Source organism: Schistocerca americana, unplaced genomic scaffold (assembly GCF_021461395.2).
Source record: "Schistocerca americana isolate TAMUIC-IGC-003095 unplaced genomic scaffold, iqSchAmer2.1 HiC_scaffold_47, whole genome shotgun sequence".
Classification (NCBI taxonomy): domain Eukaryota; kingdom Metazoa; phylum Arthropoda; class Insecta; order Orthoptera; family Acrididae; genus Schistocerca; species Schistocerca americana.
Window position 1 is genome coordinate 127,501 of NW_025726203.1, and position 5,000 is coordinate 132,500.

Consider the following 5,000-nt stretch of genomic DNA (forward strand, 5'->3'; position numbering starts at 1 on the left):
TCCGCGGCGGGGTCGTGTCCGGTTGCCTTTCCACTCGCCGCGGGGTGGGGCCGTTCCGGTGTGCGGTGGGCCGCACTTCTCCCCTAGTAGGACGTCGCGACCCGCTGGGTGCCGGCCTACGGCCCGGGTGCGCAGCCTGTCCTTCCGCGGGCCTCGGTTCGCGTCTGTTGGGCAGAGCCCCGGTGTCCTGGCTGGCTGCCCGGCGGTATATCTGGAGGAGTCGATTAGCCCCTTTGGGCGCTCGGGCTCCCGGCAAGCGCGCGCGGTTCTTCCCGGATGACGGACCTACCTGGCCCGGCCCCGGACCCGCGCCGCTGTTGGCTCGGGATGCTCTCGGGCGGAATAATCGCTCCCGTCAGCGGCGCTTCAGCTTTGGACAATTTCACGACCCGTCTTGAAACACGGACCAAGGAGTCTAACATGTGCGCGAGTCATTGGGCTGTACGAAACCTAAAGGCGTAATGAAAGTGAAGGTCTCGCCTTGCGCGGGCCGAGGGAGGATGGGGCTTCCCCGCCCTTCACGGGGCGGCGGCCTCCGCACTCCCGGGGCGTCTCGTCCTCATTGCGAGGTGAGGCGCACCTAGAGCGTACACGTTGGGACCCGAAAGATGGTGAACTATGCCTGGCCAGGACGAAGTCAGGGGAAACCCTGATGGAGGTCCGTAGCGATTCTGACGTGCAAATCGATCGTCGGAGCTGGGTATAGGGGCGAAAGACTAATCGAACCATCTAGTAGCTGGTTCCCTCCGAAGTTTCCCTCAGGATAGCTGGTGCTCGTACGAGTCTCATCCGGTAAAGCGAATGATTAGAGGCCTTGGGGCCGAAACGACCTCAACCTATTCTCAAACTTTAAATGGGTGAGATCTCCAGCTTGCTTGATATGCTGAAGCCGCGAGCAAACGACTCGGATCGGAGTGCCAAGTGGGCCACTTTTGGTAAGCAGAACTGGCGCTGTGGGATGAACCAAACGCCGAGTTAAGGCGCCCGAATCGACGCTCATGGGAAACCATGAAAGGCGTTGGTTGCTTAAGACAGCAGGACGGTGGCCATGGAAGTCGGAATCCGCTAAGGAGTGTGTAACAACTCACCTGCCGAAGCAACTAGCCCTGAAAATGGATGGCGCTGAAGCGTCGTGCCTATACTCGGCCGTCAGTCTGGCAGTCATGGCCGGTCCTTGCGGCCGGCCGCGAAGCCCTGACGAGTAGGAGGGTCGCGGCGGTGGGCGCAGAAGGGTCTGGGCGTGAGCCTGCCTGGAGCCGCCGTCGGTGCAGATCTTGGTGGTAGTAGCAAATACTCCAGCGAGGCCCTGGAGGGCTGACGCGGAGAAGGGTTTCGTGTGAACAGCCGTTGCACACGAGTCAGTCGATCCTAAGCCCTAGGAGAAATCCGATGTTGATGGGGGCCGTCATAGCATGATGCACTTTGTGCTGGCCCCCGTTGGGCGAAAGGGAATCCGGTTCCTATTCCGGAACCCGGCAGCGGAACCGATACAAGTCGGGCCCCTCTTTTAGAGATGCTCGTCGGGGTAACCCAAAAGGACCCGGAGACGCCGTCGGGAGATCGGGGAAGAGTTTTCTTTTCTGCATGAGCGTTCGAGTTCCCTGGAATCCTCTAGCAGGGAGATAGGGTTTGGAACGCGAAGAGCACCGCAGTTGCGGCGGTGTCCCGATCTTCCCCTCGGACCTTGAAAATCCGGGAGAGGGCCACGTGGAGGTGTCGCGCCGGTTCGTACCCATATCCGCAGCAGGTCTCCAAGGTGAAGAGCCTCTAGTCGATAGAATAATGTAGGTAAGGGAAGTCGGCAAATTGGATCCGTAACTTCGGGATAAGGATTGGCTCTGAGGATCGGGGCGTGTCGGGCTTGGTCGGGAAGTGGGTCAGCGCTAACGTGCCGGGCCTGGGCGAGGTGAGTGCCGTAGGGGTGCCGGTAAGTGCGGGCGTTTAGCGCGGGCGTGGTCTGCTCTCGCCGTTGGTTGGCCTCGTGCTGGCCGGCGGTGCAGGATGCGCGCGCCTGCGCGGCGTTCGCGCCCCGGTGCTTCAACCTGCGTGCAGGATCCGAGCTCGGTCCCGTGCCTTGGCCTCCCACGGATCTTCCTTGCTGCGAGGCCGCGTCCGCCTTAGCGTGCTCCTCCGGGGGCGCGCGGGTGCGCGGATTCTCTTCGGCCGCCATTCAACGATCAACTCAGAACTGGCACGGACTGGGGGAATCCGACTGTCTAATTAAAACAAAGCATTGCGATGGCCCTAGCGGGTGTTGACGCAATGTGATTTCTGCCCAGTGCTCTGAATGTCAACGTGAAGAAATTCAAGCAAGCGCGGGTAAACGGCGGGAGTAACTATGACTCTCTTAAGGTGGCCAAGTGGCGGCGGTGTGGCTGCATCCGGACTTGGCTTTTCGAAGTGCGGTCTTGATGTAGTCGTGCTGCTGCTGCGAGGTGCCTTCCTTGGGTTATAGTTACAGGGAGAGTGATGCGCAATACATGGGCCTAGCCCTCTTAGCCTCTCCTCTCCTGCGGTCTTCTCCCCTTCTCGTGGGCCCGCTGATTTTAGCAGAGTGGAAGACCGCACCAGGGGCTTGGGGGGGTTACCAGCCCCCCCTCGCACTATCCCTTTTTTTAGTTGGGGGCAGTAACCAGAGAAAAAGTGGTGGCCCTTCCGCTGAAGGTGCCACCCCAACTCCCCCAGCACCTAGCCGGCCAACCGGCCGTGCCGAAAATCTTGTAACTGTTGCAGCTGTATACGCCTGTAGTGAGTGCCACCGCAGCTTCACCACCAAAAACGGTCTCGGGGTCCATCGCCGCCGCCAACACCTTGCGGCCGCCAACGCGGAGATCGTCACGGAGAGGCATCGCGCGAGGTGGACGGAGGAAGAAGTCCTGTCGCTCGCCAAGGCAGAGGCCGAACTGTTCCTCGAGAGGGACGCCCGGTTCTTCTTTGTAAATCAAGAGCTCATCAGGATGTTCCCCGACCGAACGCTTGAGGCAATCAAGTGCCGACGGCGGCAAGCTGCCCACAAGCAGCTTGTCCGCCAATTCATGGAGGCGCTTGAGATCGGTCGGGGGGAAGAGCCGGCGTCCCGCCGGGGAGCGGCGAGCCCGCTGCCTGACGCGGGCGAGGCCGCTGCGCCGCCCGTCGACGCAGCCGAGGACTTCGCGGCCGACACCACCGGGCCGCCGCCGGAGGGGCCGACTGACGCCGCCATCTGGGAGCATCTGGCGGGGCTACCCGCTTCCGCCCAGCGTTTCTCTGCCCTGGATCGTGTCATCGGTCTGGGGCGGGGCACGCCGCCCGATGTCATCCTGGGCATGCTCCCGGATGCCCTTGCGTCGGTCGGGTCCAGAGGGGAGAGATCGATCACCAGGACACAGCGGCCGCGCCAACCATCGAAGCGGCCGCCTGCCGCGCCGCCGACGCAGAAGCGCAAGCGGCGCCGCTGGGAGTACGCGAGAACGCAGGATGCCTTCCGACGGTCGCGTGCGCGTTGCGTGCGCGGCCTCTTGGATGGCACCCTGCTCCAGCCGCCACCTGCCATCCCTGGTCTGCTGGACTTCTGGGCGGACCTCTTCACCAAGAAGCCCATCTCCACCGCGGGCTTCATTCGTGACCGCCTCCTCCCGCACTCAGAGCCTGTCGCTCTCGAGTGCATATGGGGGCCGGTCACACGTGAGGAGGTCGCCGCCGCGTTGCCGCCCAGGGGATCAGCAGCCGGGCCGGACGGCCTTACCCCAGCGGAGTTGCGGCGCCTGCCGCACGAAGTCCTGGTGAAAGTGATGAATCTCTTCCTTCTGGCCCGCGCCCTTCCGGAACGCCTGCTTCGCGCGCGGACGTCCCTTCTCCCGAAAACGGCTGCACCAACATCCCCCGCTGACTTTCGCCCCATTACGGTCTGCTCGGTGTTGGCGCGGACCTTTCACAAGGTTCTCGCGTCACGCCTGATGCGCGCTTGTGCTGTGGACGAACGTCAGCGGGCATTCATCCCTCGGGATGGGATGTTGGAAAATACCTTCATCTTAGACACTGCTCTCACCGACGCAGTTCGCTCCTGCCGCTCTGTCTTTGTGGCATCGATCGACGTATCTAAGGCATTCGATTCGGTAGATCATGCTGCCCTTCGCCCCGTGCTGAAGGCGCATGGCCTGCCGGATTGCTTTGTCGAGTATGTCGAGCGGTGCTACGAGGGCAGCACGACAGTGATAGCGGACGGCGCTGGCGTGGGCGTGTCTGTGCAGCCAGCACGGGGCGTTCGCCAGGGCGATCCCCTCTCCCCCCTCCTGTTCAACTTTGCGGTGGACTACGTTTTAGGCCAACTGCCCTCCCACATCGGAGCTCGGATCCTCGGTCGCAGAGTCAACGCTGCGGCCTTTGCAGATGACGTCTTGCTGTTTGCAGCGACCCCGAGGGGCTTGCAGTCCCTCATCGACGCAGCTACCGCAGCCCTCGCCCACCTGGGGCTGCAGATCAACGCCCGGAAGTGTTTCACCCTCGCCTTAGTCGCGTCAGGGCGCGAGAAGAAGGTGAAGGTGGACAGCAATGTCACCTTCACAGCAGGCAATACCACCATGCCTGCCCTGCGTGTGGGTGAAACCTTCCGGTACCTGGGGCTGCAATTTTCCACGGCGGGTCGCTGTGTCTTCAATCCACGTAGCCACCTGGTGGAGCAGCTTGACGTCATCTCCCGAGCTCCGCTGAAGCCGCAACAGCGCCTCCACGCTCTCACCAACGTACTTCTCCCTGGCCTGTACCACGGGCTGGCCCTCAGCCGCACCCGGGTGGGTGCATTGAAGTCGGCCGACGTTACCATCCGGGCCGCCGTCAGGAGATGGTTCCGCCTTCCGGCGGACACCCCCCTGGGATACTTCCACGCTCCTGTTGCCCAGGGGGGCCTCGGCATTCCATCTTGCCGATGGATGGGTCCGACCCTCCGTCGGTCCCGTCTCCTGGCGCTGAAGAAGATAGGGCCAGCCTGCGACGGTGCAGGCATGGATGAGGTACAGCGTGAG

The 5,000-nt window shown here is 62.7% G+C and overlaps 1 pseudogene; it reads left to right on the plus strand.

The window, feature by feature from the left end:
- LOC124583784 overlaps positions 1–5,000 on the plus strand; it is a 7,954-nt pseudogene that overhangs the window by 532 nt on the left and 2,422 nt on the right.